A 17,628-nucleotide genomic window follows, 5' to 3' on the forward strand; every position below is an offset into this window, starting at 1 on the left:
TCTCTGCAATTCTCTTCCTCGTGAGGCCACCTTGTTCTTTCCAACCTTTTCTATATTCTTTGACCTTGCATATTAAACTTACAGGGCATTACAGTGTGTTCTTCAAATCTGAGACTATGGTCAGAAACAACAATTAGGGTTCTCATTATCTTATCTGTGATAGGGATAATTACTATTCTAAACTGTTAATTTGCTGGACTCCATGGCCACACTTTGGGAAACCCAGAAATATCAGTGTACAATCCAAAGAAATGTCTCCCACAGGTGGGATTATTAAAATACTCTGCTGGAGCATTTGCAACAAAGTGCCAGAGTTTGAAGCACTCACGAAAAGCAGTGAAGTTTACATAATACTAGGTACAGAAAGCTGGTTGAAGACTGAAACTGATAGCAATGAGATTTTTGGGGAAGATTTAAGGTTATCTTGAAAGAATAGGCAAATGGGAAATGGAACTGGTGTATTTGTTGCAATGGACAAGAAACTCAAATCCACCGAGACAGAAGATTGTGAGATTGTTTGGTCAAGACTCAGTTGCGAAGGAAGTGTCTGGTCAGCAGCACAAGGTCAATGATTAAGTCAGTTTGTAATAAAAATATTTCTGTTACTGATAAATCAGATATATGTACAGTATTTAACAATAATTTTCTGAGCATTGCTAGTGAATTAAATAAAAATTTAGTTTCTACAGGGAATCATACAACTCTCTCAGCAAATGCCTTTCCAAGATTGACATCTAAAATACTCCTCTGTGATAAAGACAAGGGGGAGACTGAGTCAATAATTAAATCACTGAAGACTGAGGACTCTCACGGATATGATACAGTGCTTAGCAGAATATTAAAGTACTGTGCTGTAGCCCTGTATTTAGCCATATTTGTAATTTTTCCTTTAGGAATGGTCGGTTTCCATGATTAAAGTACTCAGTAGTAAAGCCGCTTTATAAAAAGGAAGAAAGAGATAATGCAGACTTATTTCTATGCCATCAGTGACTGCTAAAATTATTGAAAAAGCTGTGTATGTACGGGTAATTGATCACTTTATATCACATGATTTGCTATCAAGTGTACAGTTTGGTTTTAGAAGTCATTTAACAACTGAAGATACTATGTTCTCTTTTCTCTGTGAGGTACTGGATGGGTTAAACAAAAGGTTTCAAATGCTAGGCATATTTCTTGATTTAACTAAGGTGTTTGATTGTGTTGATCACAAAATATTGCTCCAGAAGATGGACCATTACAGAATACGGGAAGTAGCTCACAATTGGTTCACCTCTTACTTTAACAACAGACAGCAAAAGGCCATTATTCACAGTGCTGGGATTGGCTGTGATGTGGGGTCTGGATGGGGTACAGTCAAGTGGGGGGTGCTCCACGGATCAGTGTTGGAGCCACTCATGTTCCTTATTTATATAAATGATATGCCCTCTAGTATTACGGGTAACTCTAAATATTTCTGTTTGCTGATGACGCTAGCTTAGTAGTACAGGATGTTGTGTGCAACAATGGCTCAGTTTCAAATAGTGCACTTCATGATTTAAGTTCATGGCTTGTAGAAAATAAACTAACAGTTTTTACAGTTTCTAACATACAATTCAACAAAACCTGTTGTTTCAATTTCACAGAATGGGCATATGATTAGTGAAACTGGACAGTTCAAATTTCTAGGTGTTCAGATAGATAGTAAACTGTCATAGAAAGCCCAAGTTCAGGATCTTGTTCGAACAGTACCTGAAGTGAGTCACCTTTTGACATGAAAATTAGTCTACTTTTCCCATTTTCATTCACTTATGTCATATGGTATTATATTTTAGGGTAACTCTTCCCATCTAAAAGGATATTTTTGGCTCAGAAATGGGCGGTTTGGGCAATAAGTGGTGTAAGTTTACGAACATCTTGTCAACCTCTGTTCACGAGTCTGGGTATTTTGACATTAGTCTTTAAATAGATACATTCCTTACTGTCATTTCTTGTTAACAATATTAGCTTATTCCCAAGAATAACAACTTTCATCCAGTTAATACTTGGCAGAAATCAAACCTGCATTTGGATTGGACTTCCTTAACTCTTGTGCAGAAATGTGATGATGTTTGGTTTGTGGGGCGCTCAACTGCGTGGTTATCAGCGCCCGTACAATTACCCAATCTTTGCTCAGTCCAATTTCTCCACTTTCCTGGATGACGATGAAATGATGAGGACAACACAAACACCCAGTCATCTCGAGGCAGGTGAAAATCCCTGACCCCGCCGGGAATCGAACCCGGGACCCCGTGCTCGGGAAGCGAGAACGCTACCGCGAGACCACGAGCGGCGGACAATGTGCAGAAATGTGTGCAGTATACTGCTGCAGCCATTTTCCAATAAGCTACCACTAGAATTCAAAAATCTTAGCAGTAATCCAAGCGCTTTCAAATCGAAACTGAAGAGTTTCCTCATGGGTCACTCCTTCTATTCTGCCGAGGAGTTCTTTGAAAAATTAAGCTGATTCTTGTTGAATTGTTGGTTTTGTTTACTTAAACTTATGGCTTGACTTTTTTCGGGTTCATAAACATTTTATTTTTATCTGTTATTACTTTTATGTTGTAATTTCATGTACTGACATGTTCCATGACCTTAGAGGTTTGCTCCTCAATTTGGTCCTACAGAGCTTGACATGTAAATAAAATTTAAAAAAATGAACTATCAAGGGCGTGCGAAAAATTATAACAGGGTCCTTCTATCAACCACCACATCTCCTTATGATGTAACCAAAAACTTTAGAGAACACACTGGTTCACTTGCAGGTAAGTTCACTAATGATACTGTAATCATTGGAGCAGACTTTAAAATTCCAACAATCAATTGGGATAGTTATAGTTTTGTTAGTGGGGGCATGACAAGACACCCTGTGAAGCTTTACTAAATGCCTTCTTGGTAAACTACTGAGAAAAGATAGTACAGAATGCCACTCATGTTGGAAATATATTAGACCTAATGGCTACAAACAGACTTGATCTCTTTGAGAAAGTCCACATCAAAATGGCGATCAGTGACCAAGAGGGAACTATAGCAGAAATGACTAGCACAACAGAAAGAGCAACTAAAACAAGCAGAAAGATTTGTATGTTCAGCAAGCTAGACAGAGAAACAATAGTACCACACCTCAATGAGGAACTTGAAACTTTTAGCTCAGGACAAAAGATTGAAGAGGAACTATGACAAGTTCAAAAGAACAACTGACCATACACTGGACAGATATGTACCTAGTAGGACAGTTCATAATGGGAGAGACCCTCTATGGCATGGAGTCAGTATAAATGACCCTCTGAGGGAAGAGGGAATACACCATAATAGGTATAAAACAAAGCATAGGGAGAGAGAAAGATTATATATATATATATATATACCTAAAAACAAAGATGATGTGACTTACCAAATGAAAGTGCTGGCAGGTCGACAGACACACAAACGAACACAAACATACACACAAAATTCAAGCTTTCGCAACAAACTGTTGCCTCATCAGGAAAGAGGGAAGGAGAGGGAAAGACAAAAGGATGTGGGTTTTAAGGGAGAGGGTAAGGAGTCATTCCAGTCCCGGGAGCGGAAAGACTTACCTTAGGGGGAAAAAAGGACGGGTATACACTCGCACACACACACATATCCATCCAGTGTGTGTGCGAGTGTATACCCGTCCTTTTTTCCCCCTAAGGTAAGTCTTTCCGCTCCCAGGACTGGAATGACTCCTTACCCTCTCCCTTAAAACCCACATCCTTTCGTCTTTCCCTCTCCTTCCCTCTTTCCTGATGAGGCAACCGTTTGTTGCGAAAGCTTGAATTTTGTGTGTACGTTTGTGTTCGTTTGTGTGTCTGTCGACCTGCCAGCACTTTCATTTGGTAAGTCACATCATCTTTGTTTTTAGGTATATTTTTCCTTCGTGGAATGTTTCCTTCTATTATAACCATATCTAATGGCAACAAACAGACTTGATCACTTTGAGAAAGTCCACATCAAAATGGGGATCAGTGACCCCGAAAACAGCTTTCGCATCCCGCAACTACCCTCCCGACCTGGTACAGAAGCAAATTACCAGAGCCACTTCCTCATCCCCTCAAACCCAGAACCTCCCACAGAAGAACCCCAAAAGTGCCCCACTTGTGACAGAATACTATCCGGGACTGGATCAGACTCTGAATGTGGCTCTCCAGCAGGGATACGACTTCCTCAAATCCTGCCCTGAAATGAGATCCATCCTTCATGAAATCCTCCCCACTCCACCAAGAGTGTCTTTCCGCCGTCCACCTAACCTTCGTAACCTCTTAGTTCATCCCTATGAAATCCCCAAACCACCTTCCCTACCCTCTGGCTCCTACCCTTGTAACCGCCCCCGGTGTAAAACCTGTCCCATGCACCCTCCCACCACCATCTACTCCAGTCCTGTAACCGGAAGGTGTACACGATCAAAGGCAGAGCCACGTGTGAAAGCACCCACGTGATTTACCAACTGACCTGCCTACACTGTGAAGCTTTCTATGTGGGAATGACCAGCAACAAACTGTCCATTCGCATGAATGGACACAGGCAGACAGTGTTTGTTGGTAATGAGGATTACCCTGTGGCTAAACGTGCCTTGGTGCACGGCCAGCACATCTTGGCACAGTGTTACACCGTCCGGGTTATCTGGATACTTTCCACTAACACCAACCTGTCAGAACTCCGGAGATGGGAACTTGCCCTTCAGTATATCCTCTCTTCCTGTTACCCACCAGGCCTCAACCTCCACTAATTTCAAGTTGCCGCCGCTCATACCTCACCTGTCATTCAACAACATCTTTGCCTCTGTACTTCCGCCTCGACTGACATCTCTGCCCAAACTCTTTGCCTTTACAAATGTCTGCTTGTGTCTGTATATGTGTGTGTGTGTGTGTGTGTGTGTGTGTGTGTGTGTGTGTGTGTGTGTGTGTGCGCGCGCGAGTGTATACCTGTCCTTTTCCCCCCCTTAGGTAAGTCTTTCTGCTCCTGGGATTGGAATGACTCCTTACACTCTCCTTAAATCCCACATCCTTTCGTCTTTCCCTCTCTTTCCCTCTTTCCTGATGAAGCAACCGTTGGTTGCAAAAGCTTGAATTTTGTGTGTATGTTTGTGTTTGTTTGTGTGTCTATCAACCTGCCAGTGCTTTCGCTGGGTAAGTCACATCATCTTTGTTTATAGATATTAGATATATTTTTCCCATGTGGAATGTTTCTCGAGGGAAACATTCCACGTGGGAAAAATATATCTAAAAACAAAGATGATGTGACTTACCAAACGAATGCGCTGGCAGGTCGATAGACATACAAACAAACACAACATACACACAAAATTCAAGCTTTCGCAACCCACGGTTGCTTCGTCAGGAAAGAGGGAAAGATGAAAGGATGTGGGTTTTAAGGGAGAGGGTAAGGAGTCATTCCAATCCCGGGAGCAGAAAGACTTACCTTAGGGGGAAAAAAGGACAGGTATACACTGGCACACACACCCATATCCAACCGCACATACACAGACACAAGCAGACATTTGCAAAGGCAAAGAGTTTCGGCAGAGATGTCAGTTGAGGCAGAAGTACAGTGGCAAAGATGTTGTTGAAAGACAGGTGAGGTATGAGCGGCGGCAACTCGTTATCAGCCAGGCCTCAACCTCCGCTAATTTCAAATTGCCGCCGTTCATACCTCACCTGTCTTTCAACATCTTTGCCACTGTACTTCTGCCTCGACTGACATCTCTGACGAAACTCTTTGCCTTTACAAATGTCTGCTTGTGTCTGTGTCTGTGCGGCTGGATATGGGTGTGTGTGCACCAGTGTATACCTGTCCTTTTTTCCCCCTAAGGTAAGTGTTTCCGCTTCCGGGATTGGAATGACTCCTTACCCTCTCCCTTAAAACCCACATCCTTTCATCTTTCCCTCTCCTTCCCTCTTTCCTGACGAAGCAACCGTGGGTTGCGAAAGCTTGAATTTTGTGTGTCTATCGACCTGCCATATATATATATATATATATCGACCTGCCAGCGCTTTCTTTTGGTAAGTCACATCACCTTTGTTTTTAGATATATTTTTCCCACGTGGAATGTTTCCCTCTATTATATATATTGAACTAAACATGCTTGGCAGTCACGAGAGAAATGTGTGACCCCTTCAGTGACTGCCATAGCAGCAGAACATTGTCAAATGATATTTCACAAAACCAAACATAATTCTAGTCATATGTAAAGGCTGTTAGTGGCACCAAAGTCAGAGTACAGTCACTCCTGGGTGAGATTGGAATTGAAGTTGATAGAAGCAAATTTAAAAAAAAAAAAAAAAAAAAAAAAAAAAAAAAAAAAAAAAAAAAAAAAAAAAAAAAAAAAAAAACTGCTTAACTCTAGTTTTAAAATGTTCCTTTACAAAGGGAAACCCATGAGTGTTGCTCCAACTTAATTTTTGTTCCACTTAAAAGATGAGTGAATAAATATTAGTGTCAGTAGTGCTGAGAAACAACTGAAACCATTAAAACTGAACAAGGCCCCAGGGCACGACAGAATCCCTATCAGATACTATACCCAATTCACAGCTGAATTAGTCCCTCTGTCAATTATGATCTATTGTAGATCCATTGAGCAAAAAACTGTGCCCCAAAGTTGCAGGAAAGCACAAGTCACACCTGTCTATAGGAAAAGTAGCAAAAGTGATCCACAAAACTACTGACCTTTACATCCATTTAATATAGAATCTTAGAAGATATTCTGAACTCAAACATAATGATGTATCTCGAACAGAATGACCTCCTCCATGCCAACTGCCATAGATTTCAAAAACACTGATCATGTGAAACTTAACTCGCACTTTTTCACATGACATCCTGAAAGCCTTGACCAAGGCAGCCATGTAGATCAATATTTCTTGATTTCCAAAAAGCAATTGACTCAGTACCACACCTACACATTATAAAAAGTACAATCAACAGGGTATCAGAAGAAATATGTGACTGGACTGAGGATTTCTTGGTAGAGAGGATGCAGCATGTTATCTTGGATGGAGGTTATCGATGGATGTAGAAGTACCCCAAGAAAGTATGTTGGGTCTCTTGCTGCTCATGTTTTATATTAACAGTCTTGCAGACAATACTAACAGTAATCTCAGACTTTCCACAGATGATGCAGTTATCTAAAATTAAATGCTGTCTGAGTGAAGCTGTAAAAATAATCAGTCAGATCTTGATAAGATTTCAAAGTGGTGCAATGACTGGCAGCTTGCTTTAAATGTTCAAAAATGTAAAATTGTGCATTTTACAAACCAAAAAGCACAGTATTCTATGAATATAATATTAGTGAGTCACAGCTGGAATCTGTAAACTTATACAAATACTTTGGAGTAACACTCATTAGGGGCATGAAATGATCACATAGGCACAGTCATGAGTACAGCACGTAGCAGACTTGGGTTTATTAGTGGAATACTAGGGAAATACAATTAGTTCACAAAGGAAACTGTTACAAATTACTTGAGCAACCCATCCTAGAACACTGCTCAGGTATGTGGGACCAATACCAAATAGGACTGGCAGGGGATGCTGAATGTATACTGAGAAGGGCAGCATGATGGTCACAAGTTTGCTTCATCCACAGGAGAGTATTACTGAGATGTTGAAAGAACTGAACTGGCTGACTCTTGAACATAGATGGAAACTCTCTAGAGAAAGTCTAATAGTAAAGTTTCCAGACCCAGCTTTAAATGATGACTCTACCAATATACTACAAGTACCTACATATTGACCCCATAGGGATCACGAGGATAAGATTAGATTAAACATGCGCAGAGGACTTTAAACACTCATTTTTCCTGTGCTCCACATGTGAATGAAATGGGGAAAAAGTCCTAATAACTGGCTCAGAGGGACATATACTCTGCCATGCCCTTCACAGTGGCTTGCAGAATATTGACATATATGTGGATGTTGAGGAACAAGTTGGAAATAATCCATCTGTTATGTGAATAAGAAATCATTTTCTGCAACTCTTCATGTTAACAAAAGAGCCAATCACGATGACACAGGGCAGTCAATTTCAATCGCTGGTCATCAAAGTTAGAGACTTTCAATGTTCGCTGTTGAGTCATAGCAATCAGGAGATTCCAGTAAAAGAACGACTTTCAACAGATGACACATACAAAGAATTTACAAAACAGGCTACATCCAAATAATTATAAATATAATAATTAGGGAAATTCCTGGATGGAGCAATACATAAACTATGGGAAAGGCAAGCAGTCACCTATAGCAGATCGATGCATGGAGCATAGAAATACATAACAGAAAACAGCATTCACACTAGTTTTCGAGCACTAGCTCTTTTCCTAGCACACTTGCCAACGCACACTCTTGTGGCCACAGCTAGTCTTGAAACATGAATAACTCAGAGTTTGTGGGCACTGATTCTGTTGGACTATGACTATGAAATTATATTCAGGTCCACAGAAAGACACAGATTTGCTGTCAGTTTTGCCAATAAGGTAAGACACTGAAAAATTTGCCAGTAAACTCAAATTTAATGGTAAAGCTTGTAGCTAAAGATCCTGTTTTGTCTAATATCAAACAATATATCCAAACGGAGTGGCCTAATGATAAGAAGTTACTCAGTCAGCCAGAGATAAAATCTTATTGTACTATGAGGCATGCATGTACAGTGTACTAAAACGTCATTTTGATGCACTCAGAATCAGGCAAGACACGAATGGTCTTCCCTGTGATACTTAAATCTAAGGTATTACAGATCCTACATCAATGCCAATGGGGCATTCTTTGTACCAAACACAAGGTCAGAGACCATTCCTCCTGGAAAAATACTGATACAGACTTTGAAATGGTTTTGACTAAATGTCACATGTAAAATATACTAGTCAACTTCACCTTGATAATATTTTCTGTCAGCGCAGGCATCAGAACCCTGGTCAGGTCTGCATATTGATTTTTCAGGGCCATTTTTCAGAAGCTACTGGTTCACCCTCATCGATGCTTCCTACATATTTCCATTTCTGATACAGATGTCATCAATATCTTCCACAAACACTATTCAGGCTTTGTCAATGGTCTTCTTAACTGAAGGATTGCCAGAATCTATTGTCACTGACAATAGCACTCAATTTTCCTCTCAGGAATTTAAACTATTTTGTGAAACTGTGCCATTTCATCATGACGCTAATGCACTCGCTGAGAGATTCATATGAACTTTCAAGTTGTACATGAGAAAGCTTTTTCAACAGTATAATAAAGACAATGCTTTATTGAAAAGCTTTATTGATCTTCCTCTCTTAATAAAGTGTTACTCAACATGATGCACAATCTACAGCTGAGAAACTACATAGCACACTGCACTGGACATTAATGACAATTTTAAAGCCACTTGCAAATCCATAAGCTGTATTTTGCCAACAGCGAAAACAATTTATTATTATTATTAATTGAATGATCTGGTACTCATTGCAATTTACAAGTATGGGAAAAAGACATGACTACCACGCACAGTCATAGAGCAGCTCAGTCAGCACTGTAATGTTTAAAAAGTAAATACTCAAAATATTATTGCAAATGTTAACATACATCTTTCAAACAAGCACCATTAAATATTCAATAATATTTTCAGCTTCATTGCTACAGACTCGTGTGCCAGCACAGAGGCAATGGAGGACAAGCAGGCTTGGTGTAATTACAAATAAACTCTGCTTCCATGCCACATCCATCAGCACTTGATAATCATATGCCGATAATGTTGTCAGCCACCTGGGAGATTGCTGTACCTGCACCACTCACTCAGTTCCTTCAGACTGCCTAGTTCCTACAGTGCAGCAGTTCTGGCAATTACGCTACGGAACACAGTTTCGAGATTGTTAAGGCTTTCGTGGCCAATTGTTGACAAACTGTCTATTGGCTTCTGTCTCGGGTTCTTCGGCCGACGTTCATCTAATGCTTTTTCTGACCTTTCGCCAGCACGAGTGGCTGGCATTGTCAAAGCTTCACCCTCCATTGCCGGTGGTGAACTGGAGGCGAGCTCGCGGCCGCAGACTATATGTACCTGGCGCACCAACGTACGAGGGCTTCTCCGCGGTCATTTCCGGTGCGGTTCTCCTCTTGCTACCTGAGACAGTCGTTCGCTGCAGTACGGGAAGCCAGGATCCGTTTACCTTAAGGCTTTCCTCTTTCTTGTTGAAACTGTTCGCGTGTTTTTGTATTTCCACAGCTTCTCTGAACAAGCGCGTGTGATAGTGCTTCTCTACAGCTAGAACTTCCGTGTCGGCGAATTTTATTATGTGGTCAGTCCCTTTCAGTGCGTGCTCTGCCACGGCCGATTTCTCCACCTGCCCCAACCTGCAATGTCGCTTGTGCTCTTTGATCCTGGTGTTGGACGATCAATTAACACCAGGATCAAAGAGCACAAGCGACATTGCAGGTTGGGGCAGGTGGAGAAATCGGCCGTGGCAGAGCACGCACTGAAAGGGACCGACCACGTAATAAAATTCGCCAACACGGAAGTTCTAGCTGTAGAGAAGCACTAATAAAATACAGAACGAAGGTACATCTGAACATTTTATTTCTGTTTTTCCAATGTGATACATGTACCTTTGTGAACTTATCATTTCTGAGAACGCATGCTGTTACAGCATGATTACCTGTAAATACCACTTTAATGCAATAAATGCTCAAAATGATGTCCATCAACCTCAATGCATTTGGCAATAAGTGTAACGACATTCCTCTCGAACAGCGAAAAGTTCGCCTTCCGTAATATTCGGACATGCAGTGACAATGCGCTGACACATGTTGTCAGGCGTTGTCGGACGATCACGATAGCTAATATCCTTCAACTTTCCCCACAGAAAGAAATCCGGGGACATCAGATCTGGTGAACGTGCGGGCCATGGTATGGTGCTTCGACGACCAATCCACCTGTCATGAAATATGCTATTCAATACCGCTTCAACCGCACGCGAGCTATGTGCCAGACACCCATCATGTTGGAAGTACATCGCCATTCTGTCATGCAGTGAAACATCTTGTAGTAACATTGGTAGAACATTACGTAGGAAATAGGCATACATTGCACCATTTAGATTGCCATCGATAAAATGGGGGCCAATTATCCTTCCTCCCATAATGCCGCACCATACATTAACCCGCCAAGGTCACTGATGTTCCACTTGTCGCAGTCATTGTGAATTTCCCATTGCCCAATAGTGCATATTATGCCAGTTTATGTTACCGCTGTTGGTGAATGACGCTTTGTCGCTAAATAGAAAGGGTGCAAAAAATCTGTCATAGTCCTGTAATTTCTCTTGTGCCCAGAGGCAGAACTGTACACGACGTTCAGTCATCGCCATGCAATTCCTGGTGCATACACATATGGTACGGGTGCAATCGATGTTGATGTTGCACTCTCAACACCAACGTTTTTGAGATTCCCGATTCTCGCGCAATTTGTTTGCTACTGATGTGCAGATAAGCTGCAACAGCAGCTAAAACACCTACTTGGGCATCATCATTTGTTGCAGGCCGTGGTTGACGTTTCACATGTGGCTGAACACTTCCTGTTTCCTTACATAACGTAACTGTCCGGCGAACGGTCCGGACACTTGGATGATGTCGTTCAGGACACCGAGCAGCATACATAGCACACGCCCGTTGGGTACTTTGATCACAATAGCCATATATCAACACGATATCGATCTTTTCCGCAATTGGTAAACGGTCCACATTAACACAGGTAATGTATCACGAAGCAAATACCGTCCGCACCAGCGGAATGTTACGTGATACCAAGTACTTCTATGTTTGTGATTATTATAGCACCATCCATCACAAAGCGAAAAAAGTGGTTCAACTAAAACATTCATATTTCTTTACGTACTACACAAATATGTAATAAAAAATGTGGGTTCCTATTTAAAAAAACGCAGTTGATATCCGTTTGACCTATGGCAGCGCCATCTAGCGGGCCAACCATAGCGCCATCTGGTTTCCCCCTTCAAGCTAGACGAGTTTTGTTCTTTGTAGTTTTTTTGTTTGATGCTTATTTCGTGAGATATTTGGCCCGGTCACTATCACTGGACCACCCTGTATATAATATTTTAAAATTTGAGAGTTATAAAGCTCAATAAAATTAAATCACAATACTAAGTTAATACAGAGGTTTTCCCTGATTTTTCCATGTAAGTCTAACTCCTTGAGAATTTCAGATTTTCTAGAAAAATCACCGACATCTTTTAAGAGAGCTCTAGAAATATGTTTTCTGCTACCATGGAGATTTATGTAACTATTGCCAGGCTGAAAACTGTATATAGCCATTTTGGTCACTGCACCTCTCTATGTGGAGAAACTCTATTGAGGAAACTGTTAATACATTCACTGAGAGCATAATAAAATTTTTAAAGAAATAAATATTAGGTTGAGATCTTCTGACCTAGTAAAGGCATTTGATTGTTGAAATCACAACACTCTACTAGAGATATTTAAGTATTTATGAGGTACATAGTGCAGGACAAGCTTGGTCTAGTGCCTATTTCAGAAACAGAGTGCAGTAATTTATTACGTTTGAGCAACGTGAACAGGGAAGCAAAATCATTTTCTTGGGAAAAAATCACAATGGGTGTTTTGCAGGATTCAATCGTGGGACTATTAATGTTCTTGCCCTGTATTAGTAAGCTACTACTTTAGTTAAATAAGCAGAAAATTTTTTCCTTTTTACAAACAATACAAACATTAGTGGCGAGTTGATCAATGGGGCACCCACAGGAAAATACTAAATGATGTATTAGTGAAAGTTATTGGTTTTGCATACATGGAGCAGCTTTAAAAAATATAAGAAAAGGCAGCTCATTCATTTTCGTACTGTCAAATTAGATTGCCATCGATAAAATGGGGGCCAATTATCCTTCCTCCCATGATGCCGCACCATACATTAACCCGCCAAGTTCAGAAACAGAAAAATAATTCCTGCAAGCTGGGGCCAGCATCTCCTCATACCTAAAGTTCAGGGTAGCTGCTCAGTCAGTTCCAGAACCAACTGCAGCCTCAATTGCCCACAACCCTTTACAACCAAAAATTGTAGAGGGAGACCAAGAGATGAATACACTAAGCAGATTCAGAAGGATGTATGTTGCAGTAGATACTGGGAGATGAAGAAGCTTGCACAGGATAGAGTAGCATGGAGAGCTGCATCAAACCAGTCTCAGGACTGAAGACCACAACAACAACAACTGTCAAATATATGCACCTACTATGAATGCAGTTCACCAACAAAAAATAATAAACAGGGTAGAAAGTTATAAGTTCTTGGGTGTGCATACTAATAAAAACTTAAATTGGAAAAACCAGAGGATATCTGATGAGAGCTTTAGACGCGCCTACTTTTGCCATAAGAATAATTGCTAACTTCAGGGACAGAAATCAGCAAGTTAACATACTTTACATACACTCCTGGAAATTGAAATAAGAACACTGTGAATTCATTGTCCCAGGAAGGGGAAACTTTATTGACACATTCCTGGGGTCAGATACATCACATGATCACACTGACAGAACCACAGGCACATAGACACAGGCAACAGAGCATGCACAATGTCGGCACTAGTACAGTGTATATCCACCTTTCGCAGCAATGCAGGCTGCTATTCTCCCATGGAGACGATCGTAGAGATGCTGGATGTAGTCCTGTGGAACGGCTTGCCATGCCATTTCCACCTGGCGCCTCAGTTGGACCAGCGTTTGTGCTGGACGTGCAGACCGCGTGAGACGACGCTTCATCCAGTCCCAAACATGCTCAATGGGGGACAGATCCGGAGATCTTGCTGGCCAGGGTAGTTGACTTACACCTTCTAGAGCACGTTGGGTGGCACGGGATACATGCGGACGTGCATTGTCCTGTTGGAACAGCAAGTTCCCTTGCCGGTCTAGGAATGGTAGAACGATGGGTTCGATGACGATTTGGATGTACCGTGCACTATTCAGTGTCCCCCCGACGATCACCAGTGGTGTACGGCCAGTGTAGGAGATCGCTCCCCACACCATGATGCCGGGTGTTGGCCCTGTGTGCCTCGGTCGTATGCAGTCCTTATTGTGGCGCTCACCTGCACGGCGCCAAACACGCATACGACCATCATTGGCACCAAGGCAGAAGCGACTCTCATCACTGAAGACGACACGTCTCCATTCGTCCCTCCATTCATGCCTGTCGCGACACCACTGGAGGCGGGCTGCACGATGTTGGGGCGTGAGCGGAAGACGGCCTAACGGTGTGCGGGACCGTAGCCCAGCTTCATGGAGACGGTTGCGAATGGTCCTCACCGATACCCCAGGAGCAACAGTGTCCCTAATTTGCTGGGAAGTGGCGGTGCGGTCCCCTACGGCACTGCGTAGGATCCTACGGTCTTGGTGTGCATCCGTGCGTCGCTGCGGTCCGGTTCCAGGTCGACGGGCACGTGCACCTTCCGCTGACCACTGGCGACAACATCGATGTACTGTGGAGACCTCATGCCCCACGTGTTGAGCAATTCGGCGGTACCTCCACCCGGCCTCCCACATGCCCACTATATGGCCTCGCTCAAAGTCCGTCAACTGCACATACGGTTCACGTCCACGCTGTCGCGGCATGCTACCAGTGTTAAAGACTGCGATGGAGCTCCGTATGCCACGGCAAACTGGCTGACACTGACGGCGGCGGTGCACAAATGCTGCGCAGCTAGCGCCATTCGACGGCCAACACCGCGGTTCCTGGTGTGTCCGCTGTGCCGTGCGTGTGATCATTGCTTGTACAGCCCTCTTGCAGTGTCCGGAGCAAGTATGGTGGGTCTGACACACCGGTGTCAATGTGTTCTTTTTTCCATTTCCAGGAGTGTATTTTCAGTCACTGATGTTTTATGGCATAATATTCAGTGTTACCTCATTCAGTACTGACTTAGGCAAAAGGTACTGCACAAAAATAATTAATTAGAATTACATATCAATATCACACACATACACCACAGTGATCACTGTCCTGAGTGGGCTACCAGTTCTGGGTCCATCATTCCTGCAAGCTGGGGCCAGCATCTCCTCATACCTAAAGTTCAGGGTAGCTGCTCAGTCAGTTCCAGAACCAACTGCAGCCTCAATTGCCCACAACCCTTTACAACCATTTATGGCACTGGTAGTACATCATCATCATCATCATCATCATCATCATCTACTCTTCCTGGCAGCATCACAGCACAATAACCTATGTCCATGTGTGCAACTGAAGTACCAAATGAAGCCTATATGGTGTAATCTGGCTTCCACTGTCAACGCAGTCACTGCCTCCAGCCACCAAGCCAACTACACTGATTTCTTCTGCAGCTGGAGCCCATATAATGCTGATGCACCCCAGACCTTCCACATTGTGACACAGTTGCAGGTTGACATCGTAAGGACCTAGATCTGGTCGAGATCAACCTATGTTTACTTTCTGACATCTAAATCGAAGCCCCATCCTTTCTGACATGTAATCAAATCCCTATCATTACTTTCTCAAATTCACAGCTCCTGTGGATACACTTATCTTCAGGATTTCAGGTCCGTGGCTTCTTATGTTGGCTGAGGTGATCTTAAAAGATTTGAATAACAAACAAAAACTTTATATATTATTTGTTTCTTATTATTAGGCTGCAGCAGAAATAAAACCATGTATCTGTTGCACTTCAATATGGTTGCCGTCAGAGTTGCTCAGAGTTGAAAACACAGCGCCACTTGAAACTGTCATACTGCCATGAACCAAACTAAACCACCACCTGTTGCTCACTGCAGTAACACACTACCTTCACTGCTGTGCCTCTTTTAATTATGGTGGCTTGTAGCAACATTTTAATGTCATCAACCAAGCCAAATCTATGAATTACAAAACGTTTTTAGAATCAAATGGTCTTTTATACAATTTGAAAATATTAAGCATGATTCAGTGCATCAAAATAGTATTTAGGGACCCTCACAGACTGTTAGCTGTGTTCACATGCAAATCATTTTTGTGATATGTTGACTGAAATAGTTGAAGGGTCAGAAACATACTAAAGTGAAAATAAAAATGTCTAAATAACATTGAACAGAATGTGGTTGCTATGTGTATCAAATGAACTCACTGGACTAGTAAACACAAATCTGTAACCAGTCTTTTTCAAGGCATAGTATTTTGGTAGTTATTTATGCATTTTTTATTTATGTTTTAATTAATTAAGACATCATCTTTTAGAAGAAACGAGTTATTTGTCTCAAGTTGTTTTGATCTAATACTTTGACCGAGATATCTCAACTGATGAAAAAAATGCTTCTTGAAGACAGTGCAGAAAAAAAAAAAAAATAGTAGTTGAAGAATGCTGGTATTGCTATGCCTCACAAAACCTGTGATGTCAGTGCAAATAAGAGGTGGTTCTGACTTTCGATAAATGTTATTAATGTTGAATATGATGGGAGCTGATAACATAAACTTAAGTAAAAAGACTGGTATGAAAAAGAGATGGATAATTTCAAGCAATTTTATGTTGTCACCAAAAGTATCTGTTATATTGCACCACCACAAGCAACTTTTACTATGTGAAAGCTTAGTTTATGATCAGCAAAGAGCCTTCTATCTGAAACATTCGATTAAGTGCAGACAGAATGCTTGTAGTCGACCTCAGATTGACAAAAAGAGTGGTGAATTCAAAAGAATTATACCACGTGGTCATCTCAGTAATGAATACTTAAAGTATGTCTCCCTTTCATTGTCAATCCCACTGTAGAGCAGACAATAATGGTTAAGAGGGGACAGCCTGTAACTGAGAATAAATCTGGGACTGACATTCAACAGACCATCTACATGCATCACACAGGACTTGTATCAGTGTATTATTAGTTGGCTTGGACTTCTTTTCACTCAATACATTCTATGTACTGTATGCAATTTCTCTGTTGATAGATTATGGCAATTCCTGTTTTAAAACTATGTCTACAAGTATACTGAACTGTTCAGTTACTACCAATAATCTTACTTGAACTGATATGAAAGTGTTCATGCATGTTGTCCACCACCAGTTCTTACCTTCTATGATCAGTAAATGGTTGTCTGATTGGAAACTAGAAAAAGTTTAGATTATATTCTTGTACAATGCTTTTTCGGATTTAATTTTGTAATATGTGCGAAATAAATGCATTTCAGGAAGTAGTCCACAAAATAATACATGGAAGTGCCCAAGAAACTCGTATAGGCATGTGTATTCAAATACAGAAATAAGTAAACAGGCTGAATATGGTGCTGTGGTCGGCAATGCCTATATAAGACAACAAGTCTCTGGTGCAGCTGTTCGATTGGTTGCTGCTGCTACAATGGCAGGTTATCAAGATTTATCTGTATTTCAATGTGGTGTTACAGTCAGCACATTAACGATGGGACACAGCATCTCCGAGGTAGCGATGAAGTGGGGATTTTTCTGTATGGTCATTTCACGAGTGTACTGTGAATATCAGGAATCCGGTAAAACACCAAATCTCCAACGTCACTGTGGCTCAAAAAAGATCCTGCAAGAATGGGACTAATGATGACTCAAGAGAATTGTTCAGTGTAACAGAAGTGCAACTCTTCTGCAAACTGCAACAGATTTC

General features: G+C 41.6%; 1 protein-coding gene across 1 annotated transcript in view; it reads right to left on the bottom strand.

The window, feature by feature from the left end:
• The window catches only part of LOC126094618 (uncharacterized), a 105,712-nt gene that overhangs the window by 13,674 nt on the left and 74,410 nt on the right, over positions 1 to 17,628 (bottom strand). The window lies entirely within an intron of this gene.

The sequence above is a fragment of the Schistocerca cancellata genome, chromosome 8 (assembly GCF_023864275.1).
Source record: "Schistocerca cancellata isolate TAMUIC-IGC-003103 chromosome 8, iqSchCanc2.1, whole genome shotgun sequence".
Lineage (NCBI taxonomy): Eukaryota > Metazoa > Arthropoda > Insecta > Orthoptera > Acrididae > Schistocerca > Schistocerca cancellata.